At 45.5% G+C, this 14,750-nt stretch overlaps 1 protein-coding gene across 7 annotated transcripts in view; it reads left to right on the forward strand.

Moving 5' to 3' along the window:
* ZBTB38 (zinc finger and BTB domain containing 38) overlaps nucleotides 1-14,750 on the forward strand; it is a 172,567-nt gene that overhangs the window by 16,995 nt on the left and 140,822 nt on the right. The window contains exon 3 of one of the 7 annotated variants that reach the window (XR_009261824.1): nucleotides 8,331-8,591. The exons of the other annotated variants lie outside the window; for them this stretch is intronic. The gene's annotated coding sequence lies outside the window, so the exon portion shown is untranslated. Of the gene's footprint in view, nucleotides 1-8,330; nucleotides 8,592-14,750 lie in introns of those variants that run through there. 7 annotated transcript variants of the gene reach the window in all.

The following is a 14,750-nucleotide window of genomic DNA, read 5'->3' on the forward strand; positions in this document are numbered from 1 at the left end:
TGAGATTGCATGTATTTAGATACATTTAGAAATGTTGAGTCCCATAAAAGATCCTTTGAAGTCAGGCTCCATTGTTTGGCAGCCCTATGTGTTCTTAAAAGAGTATCTGGAAGACAGAAAAGGAAGCTGGAGAGAAACTTCCTTCAAATGAAAAGACAGCCTGAGAATTTTTAAAGTTAACTGCCTGCTCCTTCAAGGAGGAGGACCATAATTCTCCATCCCTTAAGTGTGGGATATACACGTTGACTTCCTTCCAAAGAGTACAGTACGGAAGGGAAGCGAGGAGAAAACTCTACAGAGGAGAAAACTGACAAGCATGACTTTAACCTGGCTAGCCCATGTCCAGTACATACCTTGATAGGATATGAATGAAAATAGCACTTTACCTCTATGGTCTTCCTCCCCAAAACCTATAATCCCAGTTTAATCACGAGAAAAACATCAGACAAACCCCAGTGGTAGGAAATGCTATAAATAATTGATCAGTATTCCTCAAAACTGTCCAAGTCCTCACAAACAAGAAAAATATAAGAAGCTCTCACAGCCCAGGGGAGCCTAAGGAGACATTACAACTAAGTGTAATGTGTTACCCTGGATGCTTTCCTAGAACAACAACCAAAAAAGGACATTATTGAAAAACCAAGGAAATCTGAGTATGGACTTTAGTTAAAAATGTTGTAACCGTTTTGATTCACTGGTTATGACAAACGCACCATACTAACGTAAGGCATTACCAATAGGGGAGACTTGGGTGTTGGGTATATGAGAATTCTCTCTTCCATCTTCTCAAATTTCCTCTAAACATAAAACTAAAATTAAAAGTTTATTTAAAAAAAAAAAAGCTAACTTCAGAGAAACCACTCTTTGGAAAACTACTGAGAATCTTTATGACTCTCAATATTTCCTAAATATCTTAGGGAAAACTTCTGGTGGTTCTTGCCCTAAGATAATGGGGACAGGTTCTTGTTGTACAGTCTAGTGCTTGAAGGTACTTCAAGAGGGGAATCCAGAAGGAAAGGCAGGGATAAATAATTTAAGATACACATTCATTCATTCATTCATTCATTCATTCACCCATATCCCTGCACTGAAAGAGTGATACCCATCCCCTTGGTTCAGCTCTTCCTGGTCTCCTTCATGGACTTCTTTGTATCTGTCCATCCTTAAAGGTGGTGTTTCTGTTATACACTCATGTACCTATTATCCTACATTTCTGCGTCCTTGGCTTTATATATCATTCATTTGCCAATAATTCTCTGATGTGTAAATGGATCCACCTGTCCAAAGATGTCCCCACTTAGGTGTCCCACATGCACAACATGCAGCAGTACATAGTGCTCCTGAAAACTTGCTGAACCCATTGTTTTTCTTTTAATCTTTAATGTTTATTTATTTTTGAGAGAGAGAGAGAGCATGAGCCAGGGAGGGGCAGAGAGAGAGGGAGACAGAATCCGAAGCAGACTCCAGGCTCTGAGCTGTCAGCCCAGAGCCCAACACAGGGCTCAAAGTCACAAACTGTGAGATCATGACCTGAGCTGGAGTTGGATACTTAACCGACTGAGCCATCCACGCACCCCTCTTTTAATCCTTCTCTTTGTGAATGATGCCACCACCCCGTCAGCCACTCAGATCAGGAACTCACCCTGTGCGAGCTATCCCATGAAGCCCCTCGGTTACCAAATTGTCCAGATTCTACCTCCTGAATTTTTCTCAGAGCTGAGCCCTTCTCTCCAACCTCAGAGCCTCAGTCCAGCTTCTCATTATGCCTCCTCCCAGAGACAGCTTATTCTCTAGCTGAACTCCCATCTCCAGCCCCATCCACCCCTGCCCCTGCCCACAGAGCTGACCACACTACCACCCTGCCAACAACCTTCCATGGTTCCCTAGCACCCTGGAATAAAGGCCAGGCCATCAGCCCTGCATACAAGTCTTCACACATTGCCTCCTCCTGTCATTTCACCTCATCTGCCACTTCCCAAACTCACCTCCTGCTCCTATGATACTACTGGGGATCCCTTCTCCTGATTTCTTCCCATGTCCTCCTCCTACTTCACTAGTCAACTCAAACTCTCTTTGGAAATGTTCTCTGAGCTTCAAGCCCATGGCACCCTCCAGGGCTCCTCCTTCGTGTTCTGGGTTCCCCTCCCAGTCCCAACCCCTTTCCCCAACCCACGCCGCCTCCACTGCGTGTAACTCAGGCATTACATTCAGTCATTCATTCAGTAATTGGCTTGTCTAAATACTAAAACTACAGCAGTGAACAAAACAGAATTTTAAAAACCCTGCCTTGGAGCTTCTAGTTGTTCTGTCTTTGATTTTCCTGGCTCTCCCTTGGAACTCTTTGAAGGTGGGAAATGCTTTTATATGCATCTTAAGTGCTTAGCATAGTATCTAACACATAATTGGTGTTCAAAAAGTACAGATGAATACAAGAATGAAGACCCCTGGTTTTGTTCCTCTCCTCCTTCAAGCCAACCCAAATAGAAGAGCCCCAGAAATGCCTTCAACATGCTGAGGAGAAAGAACTTTAATATCACTCCATCCCCTCCCCAAGTCCTCTTTCCAACTTAGTTAATTTCATTTTACTTTGAGCAGCACAAGTGTAGTGACTCATCCGCTCTTCTTCTCTGAGGGTCCTCACTTGCCTCCGGAGACAATAATAATTACACAATCAGTATATTATAAATGCTGGTGGTTCATTTTTAATTTTAAGAACTAAGCTCTAGGGGTACCTGGGTGGCTCAGTCGGTTCAGCATCCAACTTCGGCTCAGGTCACGATCTCACAGTTCATGAGTTCGAGCCCTGTGTTGGGCTCTGTGCTGACAGCTCACAGCTTGGAGCCTGCTTCAGATTCTGTGCTTCCCTCTCTCTCTGTTCCTCCCCTGCTCATGCTCTGTCAAAATAAAAAATAAACATTAAAAAAAAAAAAAAAAAAAAAGAACCAAGCTCCAGATGAAGCACAAACAGTTGTATTTCTAGAACAAAACATAAAAGTTGTAAACCTCGGTGCCATGTAACCGTGATAGTAAGGGTGCTGGGCATTAGGGATTGGGCAGCAGAGAGTAGAAGTGGAAGGACACACAAAGTGGGTCAGTTTCCTTGTTTACAAAAATGGGAGTCACACAAAGCTTCTTTACACTGATGGGTCAAGAACTAGAAAATTATACTTAAATTTCTGTTGCTTTTCTTTTTACTGGACAGCCTTTGGTGCTGTTTGAATTTTTTTAAATCAGGTACATGTTATATTTATAAATTTTAGAAAGCTAGTTAGACCAGAAAATCACTGAAGGAGGGGCACCTGGGTGGATCAGTCAGTTAAGCGTCCAGCTCTTGGTTTTGGCTCAGGTCATGATCTCAGTTTGTGGGTTCGAGCCCACGTTGGGCTCCTCACTGGCAGTGTGAGGCTTGCTGGGAATTCTCCTTCCCTCTCTCTTCCTCTCTCTCCCCCACCCCCCCCACCACCTCCCTCCCTGCTCTCTCTCAAAATAAACTTAAAAAAAAAAAAAGAAATCAATGAAGGGGAGGTAGACTGTTTCATGGTGAGGGAGCAGTCACTGGGAAGTTCGTTGGAGTCCCTTATGTGTGGGGACGTGCCGGGAGGTGGACGTGTCCAGGGTTGACTGCAGCTGGTGACCTCAGGGAGGTCTGGCCTTCCCGTCAGTGCTGAGTCACTGGCTGAATTGCGGCTGACATGTTGTCCTGACTGTAAGGCCACCACAGGTGCCCCCTCCCGCTCAGTCCCCAAAGCCTCAGGGACAGACCTCTGGGAATACAGCGAAGGTGCTGGCAAGTCCAACACAACCTCCCGGAAAGCCTTCCTCTCCTGACAGGGAATGTGCCGTGGCTGTCCTCTTCTCTCTTTGTCCCCTTTTCTGATGATGTCATTCTCATCTGTCCCATGGAGCTGTTGGCAGAACACAGCCTCTGGAGCTGGAAGACCTGGGTGAGAAGGTGGCCACACACCGCCTTGTCCAGGGACCTTGTGCGGGACACCCAGACTTTTTACACCCTCTTTCCCTCCTGCCCTCCCGTAACATGCCCTTCCCACGTCTCTGGGTTCTTTGTTGTATAGGAGACAGAGACAGGCAGAGACAGAGAGACCTGGCCAGCCCAGATGTGTCACCATCAATAGGCATCTGGTGAGGGACCACCTTATACCACCTTCCCCTCGGAAGTTTGTAGCATTGGGCCTTCCTTCGGGGCAGACCACATTCAGCGCTCACGTTTACCCGGTTCAGCTCTGATGTTCACACCTTCTCCAAGAATGGCTGTGTGTGCCTGCGCATGGTGTGTGTTGCTGGCAATGATTCTGGAGGGCTTTCACTGTAAGGCTGTTCTTCTCTGCATTCTTTTGGTAAGCGTGTGGTGATAAGCTGAGGCTGAGACTGGGGGTGAGTTTGAGTTTTTCCGTTCCCTGGATTTGGACAAGAGGAGAAAGGCCTGAGAAGCTCTGAGGTAGTTGGAGACTGCTCTCACCAGCCCCTGAGCCAGTGTCTTATGATCACTTGCTCTTGCTGGAAAGGATTTTTCTGGGAAGGCCTGTGAGTCAGGAGCCCCAGAGTCCTCGCCTAGATGACTTCAAAGGAGTCACGGGCTTCTCGATGCCTGATGAATAAGTGGAAGATGATACAGCTTGCCTTCACCAGTCTCAAAGCCTTCTGACCCTTTTGGGGAGAGGATCAGCAGTGGGGAAATGTGTCATCAGCGTTTCCCTTTGCTGACCCTTTGTCTTTCCTGCAGACCCATGTCTGATTCCGCATCCAAGAAGCTTGACGTCTGATTTCTGCTCTTATCTTGTTTTGCTTTTTTCCATTGTTTTTCTAAATTCTAAATCGAATCATTCAGGGCTCTTGATGGTCTCCAAAATGAGTTGATTTTTCCTAGCCTGTTATTCAAGTTCTGGCCCCTTCCCATTTTCCCATTTGCAACGCCCTGTCATCCCACCAAATTCATCAGCTAACCATTTCCTGAGTCCATCACAGACACTTCCACCATTGTTTGTGCTTGTCCTCTCGTCTGGATGCACCCCGCCACCCCCACCCCTCAGATTTTACTTTCTCTTCTCCTGTAAGTCTGTTGAAATCCTGCTGGAGCCCCTCCTGCTGCTCTGTGGGGCCCTGCCCCAGCTGCTCTAGCCCTGGCCGCTCCTCCAGCCTCTGAGCCCATCATCCTAACCGTACTTGTGACACCCTTGTACTTGGCATACGCTCTGTGTGATGGCCGTTAGCATCTTATCTGCCCAGCTTTTCCTTTGTGTTGGGGATGTGTCTTTCACTTCACTGTATTTCCAGAGCATTTCCAGAGCTTGGGATGGACTGTGTGGTGTATCCCGAATATGCAGTGGGTGATCCTTGATGTTTGCCCAAGATAAGGATGAAACAATCTGCCGCCCTGAGCAGTGCACCAAGTGTTTGTTCCCAGAACCCTTGGGTTTGATAGGAGCCTACAGCTGAGAGTTGGGGGAGGGGTGCAGGGAGAAGAAATCCAGAGTTGGCTAGGGTTATGTCTCTTCTGTATTGCTTCAAGTAGCATTAATTTGAAAAAGAAAAAAATTCAGTGCTAAAAATCTGAAAACCATTGGACTCGTTGTTGATGTCCATGCCTAATGTGGTCAACAGTAGGGAAAATTCATGCTCGCCTTTGAAAGGAGTGCCAGTAGTACTGAGGAGACCATCAGGAAAGGAAGAATTTGATCCAAAGAGTAGGCATTTATTTATTTTATTTTTTTATTTTTTAGAGAGAGAGTGTGTGTGGGCAGCTGACAGGGGCAGAGGGAGAGGGAAAGGCTCAGCATAGAGCCTGACACGGGGTTCGATCCCATGACCCTGGGATCATGACCTGAGCCGAAATCAAGAGTTGGATGCTCGACTGACTGAGCCGCCCAACTGCCCCAAAATGCCCCAAAGAGTGGGCATTTTATACAGTGCCAAGAAAAAAAATTACTGTCCTACAGAAAGGGATTTAGTAGACAAATGAACTTGCCAAAACCATGTGAATTCTAGAAGTTTGCATTTTGGGTCACAAAAGGTCACAAGTGATTGAAGCTGCACAGTGGTTAGAAGACCTGTCTCCTCTGTGCAGGTCTTTGAAGCCCACAGAAAATAGTGGAAAGCCCAGTCAGTAAAGCTTTGTCTGTATGCAAAAGACAGCACCAAGGCCTACCAGCTCAATAGAAAGGGGAGGAGGTGGTGTCAGGGCATAGGCAAAGGACACCTAGGACAGTGAGTCAGGTGCAGCCAGGCCCAGGAAACCTGAGGGGGAAAACTGTTCACCTGCTTGCTTGCTCATTTCAGGCGCCCCCTCCCTGTTTCTCTTGCCTGTCTCTGTTGTCTACCTCTGTGTGCTCAAGATGGCTACTGGCCCTGAATCTGCAGGACCTTGTGGCACCAGAGACTGCTACCATCTGACCTCAGACTGGCCACCCCTCGGATCTGGGTCCAGCCCGTGCTAAGTGGTCCATTCCCTACCCAATCAGTGCGTGTGTGGTGGGGGAGGGGAGTCACTGTGAGGTCAAGAAGCACTAACAGTGCAGGCTGGCTACAGGAGGCAGAGTATGGGAGCCTAGGCTCTCCAGGACAAGAAAGGTGTGACTGGCGTTGCAGTGATCGCTTGCCTAGTGCACACTCACAGACACAGAGACACCCAGCCCTGTACTTTGCAGGGGGGTGGAACACACGCATCTGCGGCGCAAGCCTGGTGGTGATGCACTGACAGCTCCCGGCAACAATTGTAATGCTCTTGCTTCCTCTGGAGGCTGCAGCCTCATCTCCTGTCCTTACTGTGGACTTTACAACATAGGATGGGTCTGCTTGGCCAGTTTCTCAGCCTTGGCAACAGAGAAAGTCAGAAAATATGAGGCCTTCGTGCACAGTGCAGTTACATCTGAAGTAAAGGGTCGTGTCTGAAATCAGCACGTAAGATGAAAACATTGTCTCTTGAAAATCCGTTAAATCACCCAATAAGTATGGGACACATACATCTCTCACTAAGCCCCGCACACCCAGTTTTTCTTGTAGCATCACAGCAGGCCATGTTTTTTGGCTGTCAACCAGGCAGTGTGGTTGGCTCGCATTCAGGGGCTATGTTTTATGAAAAATCTTTAAATATTAGATCCATTCTCAGCTAGAGGCAGCTATATGCCACAGAGGCCCATGGTAGCTGAGGACCCCAGGGAAATGCAGGCTCCCTCTGAGGCATCTCATCAGAGGAGTGTGGAGGGAATACCCCACAACGTTAAATCTCCCTACCCTGTTCCTTTCTTCCCTGCTCCTCCCCCATTTTCCTTCCTTCCTTCCTTCCTTCCTTCCTTCCTTCCTTCCTTCCTTCCTTCCTTCCTTCCTTCCCCCTCCCTCCCTCTCTCCCTCCCTCCTTCCCTGCCTTCCTCCCACTTGCTTGCTTGATTTTCTTTCAGGGATATGTAGTTAAATAGATGACTCTTTAGTTGTTTGTGGGATACGATGTCACTGTAAAAGTATAGTACCCCTGTTTGTCTGTCCATCTGGTATTTATATATCATTTCTCCACAGGGGGATAAAGCACTCTTTCAGGCTGGGACAGTGTTTTATAGTTTGCGGCATCTCCGCTGTACCTTCCCCAACCCCAGGCACCCCCGAACCCAGCCCTTTGTACGTAGTGTCCTGCTTTCATGTTGTTTAGTTGTTTGTTTACTGGTGGACTCTAACCCTGCTATGCTTGGTTCTCCTACCTGAGAAATGAACTTTAACTAAGGAGGAAAAAGGGTGCATAAAACAAACACTTGTTGGAGTTTGAAGGGTTAGCTAACCATGGAAGGCACATCCTCCAGATCATCTCCCAGAAAATGAAAACATGGACTGGATCAGTGGTTTTGAACTTGGCGATCCCTAAGAGTGACCTGAAGAAACAGATTCTGATTCAGTAGCTCGAGGGCAGGGCAGGAATCTGCATTTCTGATACCATGGCTGCTGATGCCTAGTCCTCCCCCAATGCTAACGTTATTGCTATACTGCATGTCATGGGGAAGGGCTGTGATTGGAGGAACAGTCCCACGTCCTCATGCGTGAATGGAGGATAGTAATACTCCTCAACACCTGGCATGTAGGTTTCTTGTAAGGACAAAATGATTTAACATTTGCAAAGTGTTTTGAGCAGTGCCTGACACAAAGTGAGTGCCATGCATGTGTTTTTAAGTAACAGTGACTTTGAAAGCCCATGCCGGTTATCTGCGAGCACACCTCTGAAGCACATGAAATCAGCTTCCTCAGATGCAAGCGAAATCTTGGGTGGAGACAGCTGGAAAGCAAAATAAGAAGCAGCATGAATGTTACTCACGATAATTTTATCTGCCCAGGAGCACAGACAACCCACAGGACCTGGACCATACCTGCTGTCCCAGAGGGCACAGCCCCGGCTGAGCTGGAAGAGACAGGAACAGCTGCACAGGCACAAGCCTTCCACAGTGGCCCCCCCAGCACCATCCCCCTCCTCCTCCCCAGGGCTCCGCCTGCCTCCAGGGGACAGGTCTCTGCTGAGTTCTATCATATTATTGACCCCCTCCAATTGCTAGTGACCACATCTCTCATGCTATTTAAAATGACCTGACTTATGTGGATCTGTTTATTTGCTTATTTATTTATTTATTTATTTATTTATTTTATTATTTATTTTGAGAGAGAGAGAGCAGGGGAGGGGCAGAGAGAAGAGAGAGAATCCCAAGCAGGCTCCACACTGTCAGCGTGGAGCCTAATGTGGGGCTGGAACTCATGAATTGTGAGATCATGACCTGAGCCAAAACCAAGAGTCGGACGCACAACTGACTAGGTCACCCGGGTGCTCCTGATCTGTTTATTTATTAAGTTTTCACCACAGTCTCATTCTCTGTACACCCCGCACCTCGTACAGTGCTTGACACATAGTAGTTGCTCCATAAATACTTGTTGAATACACACACCACAACAGTGTCCTAGAGTGTGGAATTGAAGGGGGAATATAACACATTGTTTCTCTTTTTTCTATCATCACTTTTCCATCATTATTGTAGGCTGAAAGCTGCTTCTCAAAGGCAGAGGGGTCTGAAGGCAGACCGTCCTGTGTGAGAACTATGAGAAAAGGGACCTTCCCAACTTGTCCTGAAAGGTTCTCAGCCCTTGCCCAGCTGCTGGCCAAGGGGACATTTGTCTTTCTTAAAAAACAATTTTTTTAATGTTTATTTATTTATTTTTGAGATAGAGAGAGCAGGGGAGATACAAAGAGAGAGAAAGAGAGAGAATCCCAAGAAGGCTCCGTGCTAACTTGAGGCTCAAATCCATATATCACAAGATCATCACCTGAGCTGAAATCAGGAGTCAGGTGCTCAACTGACTGAGCACCCAGGCATCCCTGGGACATTTGTCTTAAAGACTTAGTACAGAGTACAGGGTGGCTGGTGCCTGGACAACCCTGATTCTCAGAAATATCCCCATGCTCCAGATGGGAGGCATAAAACCCAAGCCACTTGTGCTTCCCATGCTTTTCAATTTACTTCTCTTGACCATTGATGATAAAATGTATTGTCTTATATATCGATGGAACATGGGCAAGGCATCTCAGTAGCCCAAAGCAAAGACAGAAAATTCTTAATGGGGGAGGGGAGTGGCAGGTCACAGATGAATTCATAATTACAACCAACCCTAGCTTTTGGGTAGTGTTCCTCACTAGGACCCCTTTCGGCATTTGGGCTGGCATACTATTTTGTGCTGTGGGACTTTCTCACACACAGTTAAGTCCGTCATCCCTGGGGGACGAAATGCCAATAGCGTTGGAGTCTTTGACAACCAAAAAAAAAACGCCACCAAGCACGACCACTGAGGGTGACCGCTCCATTTGAGAACTGCTAGTTAGGGGAAAGTAAATTACTTCATTTTACTTAAATGTGGTGTTTTAGCATCATCGTGTTTGGGCGGTTTAAAAAATTAATTTTCAATTACAGAAGTAGTACGTTCTCTTTGTAAAAATAGATTCTAGATAAAGCTGGTCTCCCCTGACACCCATTTCTAGTTTTAGTCACCTCCCCACCTCTAGGAGGAAACGAGCATGACCAATATGGTTTTCACCCTTGCAGACCTCTCTCTATGTGTTTACATACTCGCATAGAAACCTGTACACATGTATAGCGGAGTGTTGCTGTATAGCAGAGTGTTGCTGTTCATGTATATTCTACTGTGTATTTCACCTGCAACTGGAGGTTTTCACTCGGCAACACTTGTGGAAGATCTTTGCATGTCAGAACACGTAGCAATGCCTCATCCTGTGCAGCAGCTGCACGGTATTTTACCATGTCGAAGAGCCTCTTAGCAGAAAGCTGCAAAGGAAATTACTACCCTGGATGAGGCGTTGCCTGCGGTCTGGTCACAGGACCAGATGAGACAAAAGCTGAGGTCATTTTGAATCATTGCCTCCAACCCTGCTGTTGTCCACAGAACAAAGCAGTGCCTTGACTTGAATTTGGAAGTAGTATCTGGAAGCCCAGCTCTTCTGGCTGGTGTATCAACCCAGCTTTCTGAGTCTTCGGCACTGAAATGGATTCATTTTCTTCCTTAGCCTCTAGTGTGCCATTTTCCATCATTAACCTCTAGTTCTAAGGGAGCCAGTTTGGTGATCGCCTCTGTCCCTTAACCAAGTAATGCGTGAAGAAGGATGTTAATTACAGGTCTGTGAAGTGAGTACCTAATGTCAGGCACTGTCATCCCTTATCTCTAAACCTCACAGCAGTCCTACACAGTAGGGATTACTAGCTCATTTTCATAGGTGAGGAAACTGAGGCCTGGAGAGATTAGATGATTTGCCCAAGGCTGTTCAGTGAGTAAGTGGCACAGCCAAGACACAAACCCAGGGCTTGCTCTCAGATGACAGATGATGATATCATCAGCTTATTTACTCATCCAGCAACATCTGAGTGTTTCTGATGTGCTAGAAATGGTACCCAGCACTAGGAATGCAGTAATAAACAAAGGTGAAATCTCTGCCCTCATAGGGCTTGCATTCTAGTGGGGGAAAGAAGAAGTAAACAAATACATACTGTAATTTAGGGAATGTTAAATACCATGAATGAACATAAAACAGAATAAGGGGACAGTATGTTGCAAAGGGGCTTCTTTTTTTTTTTTTAAATATTCTGTAATGTTTATTTTTGAGAGAGACACAGAGAGAGAGAGAGAGAGAGAGAGAGAGAGAGCAAGTGGGGAGGCGCAGAGAGAGAGGGAGACACAGAATGCAAAGCAGACTCCAGGCTCTAAGCTGTCAGCACAGAGCTCACGAACCGCGAGATCATGACCCAAGCTGAAGTCAGATGCTTAACTAGCTGAGCCACCCAGGTACCCCTCAAAGGGCTTCTTTAGAAAGACTGTTGGGTAAGGCCTCCCTGAGGTGGAGATATTCAAGCAGAGATCTGAATGAAGCAAGAGAATAAGCCATGCTGAATCCTCAAGTGAAGCAGTGTTGCAGGCAAAGAGCAATATGTGCAAAGGTCCTGAGGTCAAGCATGCTAGGCATGTTCAAGGAGCATAAGGTGGCCAGCAAGGCAGAGAGAGAAAGAGGAGGTAAGATCAGAGAGGACGCCAGGCCCTGATCACCTGAGCTTTCTAGGCCATTGGTAGGACTTTGGATTGACTCTGAGTATGGTAGGTCTTGGGAGAGTTTTGAACAGGAGATTGGTATGAACTGGCTTAAGGTATTAGAGAATCATCCTGGCTCTTGTGCGAAGAAAACAGTGTAGTGGGGTAGAGTAGATTCAGGGACATCAGGTAGGAGGCTCCTGTAGGAATCCAGGGGAGAAAAGATAGCGGCTCGGGTCAGAGTGGTAAGCTGTGGAGAAGGTAAGAAGGGATCGGATTTGGGGTATGTTTTGAAGCTAGAACTGATAAGGCTTTTTGACAAATTGGATAACTTTTGAAGAAGAAGAAGAGCAGTTAAGAATGACTCCTAGGGCTCTGCCTGAGCACCTCTTTGGAGGTGGTACCACTTACTGAAATTAGAAAGCCCAGTGTGGGGTCGGGAGCCAGGGAAACAAGTTTGGGGAAGAGTGGAGAATCATGAATTCTGTTTTTGACACATTATGATTGTGATCATGCCTGTTGACCCTGCACATGGAAGTGTTGAATCAGCAAAGGGACCATCAGGAAAAGGAAAAGAGTTCAGGCCAGAGATACAGATGTGGGACTCATCAATGTATTTGAAGAGGTACGGGCTTACTGGGGACCTATTCACTCAATTTATTACCTGCTGTGTGTGTCACAGTACTCCATACTTGGAATGTAGCAGAGAGCAAGACAGACATGGTGATTATTCCAGGTGACTTCCTCTGAGCCCAGAATGCCACCAGGAATGGTCTTAACTTGTTATTATCAAACTTATTCAGTGGTAGAGTAGGAGCAAGCATAGAGATGATCACGCACGAACCCCAAAACTCCTCTCCAATTGGCAGCTGAGGAAATGGAGAGATTAAGTGATTTGTTAAAATCTGTTGTTTAAAAACCACTTACATTTTAGATTTTTTTTTAAAGCATCTTTTTTTTTCTTAACGTTTTATTTATTTATTTAGAGAGAGACAGAGACAGCGTGAGTGGGGGAAGAGTAGAGAGGGAGGGAGAGAGAGAGAATCCCAAGCAGGCTCCACACTGTCAGCGCAGAGCCCGATGCAGGGCTCGATCTCATGAACTGTGAGATCACGACCTGAGCTGAAACTTGGAGTTGGACGCTTAACCAACTGAGCCATCCAGCCGCCCCACATTTTAGATTTTTTAAACGCATGTATCCAGCCCAAATTGTGTATGTTTTTCAGTTTTATTTGTATTTTCTTACACTCTAAGAAAGAAAGGTAAAATTGAGTGGAGAGTAAAATAGAGGGTCAAAGACTTTGCTAAAAAGACCTATAAGGAATTCAACTGGATTCAGTAAATATTTATTGAATACCCACTGTGCTGGAGCCTAAGCCGTGTCCTAAACTTCAAGAAACATACGTACGCACTCCACTCCCATGAGATTTTTTTAAAAAGCATCCTAGGACGACCCGCAGCATGTTTACAAATCATATCTCTGCTAAGGGATTTGTATCTAGAATGTATAAAAACTCCTACAACTCAATAATAAAGAGACAAATAACCCAATTTAAAAATTGGCAAAAAATCTGAATAGACATTTTTCCAAAGAAAATGGGATGCCTGGGTGGCTCAGTCAGTTAAGCGTCCAACTTCAGCTCAGGTCATGATCTCTCAGTTCCTGAGGTAGGGCCCCACATCAGGCACACTGCTGCTATCTGCAAGGAGTCTGCTTCAGATCCTCTGTCCCCCTCTCTCCTGTTGACCCTCCCTCCCCCACTCATGCTTTCTCGCTCTCTCTCAAAAATAAATATTAAAAAAAGAAAGAAAATGTACAAGTGGCCAATAAGCCCATTAAAAGATATTCACATCACTAACTGTTAGGGAAATACAAATCAAAACCGCAATGAGGGGCATCTGGATGGCTCAGTCAGGCATCTGACTTTGGCTCAGTTCATGATATTGCGGTTCGTGGGTTCGAGCCCCACATCGGGCTCTGTGCTGACAGCTCAGAGCCTGGAGCCTGCTTTGGATTCTGTGTCTCCCTCTCTCTCTGCCCCTCTCCCACCCACACGCTGTGTCTCTCTCTCTCAAAAATAAATAAACATTAAAAAAAAAAAACCCACAATGAGATAATCACTTTGCACCCTCTAGGATGGCTGTAATAAAAAAGACAGACAGTAACAAGTGTTGACAAGGATGTGGAGAAATTGGAAACCTTATATATTGCTAGTGGGACTGTAAAACAGTAAAGGCACTTTGGAAAACATTTGGCAGTTTCCCAAAGTGTTAAACATAAGACTACCATCTGACCCAGCAATCTCATGCCCAGGTGTATTCCCAAGACAAATTAAACATTTGTCCACACAAAAACTTGTGTACAAATACAAATGATTATATACAAATGGTATTCACAGCAGCATTATTCATAATAGCCAAAAAATATAAACAACCCCAAATCCATAAACTGATAAGTAAATAAACAAAACGTGGTATACCCATACAATGGAATATCGTTCAGGAAAATTGCCTGGGAAATAAGTTTAAGGTGAGAATGGACAGCCAAGGACAGAGTTCTGTGAAGCACCAATACTGAAAATACAGCGACAAAGGAAGGGTGAAAACAGATGGTCAGGAGTAGACGATGACGAGAGAGTTGACATTAGCAAAACCAAGTGTGGACCTCCAAGAAGGAACAGCTTAATGGAGGCAAATGCTATAGGGAGGTCACTGGTAAAAAGCAAGACACAACCACCACATGCAACGGACATTCACGATCGCTGCTTTGTCTGAACACGCTAGCCTTTAAGACATATCTAGAACAGGTGAGGAAATTGAAATGTGGAAAACGTATATTCTAGAACTATTGTTTATTTTATTAGGGGTGATATGATCCTAGAGGCGTGTGGGGAAGAGTTCTTATATTTTAAAAGTGTGTACTGGATTATTTCAGGGTGAAATGTCAGAAGGTCTGTAATTTATTATATAATTCAGCAAAGTAAAAGGAAACAATTATGGCAAAATGTTAGTAAGGGTTAAATCTAAGAAATGGGTATATGTGCTCATTATGCTATTCTACTTTTCTGTCCACTGGAAAACTTCAGAAAATCTAAAAAATTATTAAACAAACAAAACCTGAGAAGAGGCCACTAGAGTAGGCAGTTAGGAGAGTCCTGGTGACCCCCCAAAAAATAGCT

This window comes from Neofelis nebulosa, chromosome 5, assembly GCF_028018385.1.
Source record: "Neofelis nebulosa isolate mNeoNeb1 chromosome 5, mNeoNeb1.pri, whole genome shotgun sequence".
In the NCBI taxonomy this organism is placed as follows: Eukaryota; Metazoa; Chordata; class Mammalia; order Carnivora; family Felidae; genus Neofelis; species Neofelis nebulosa.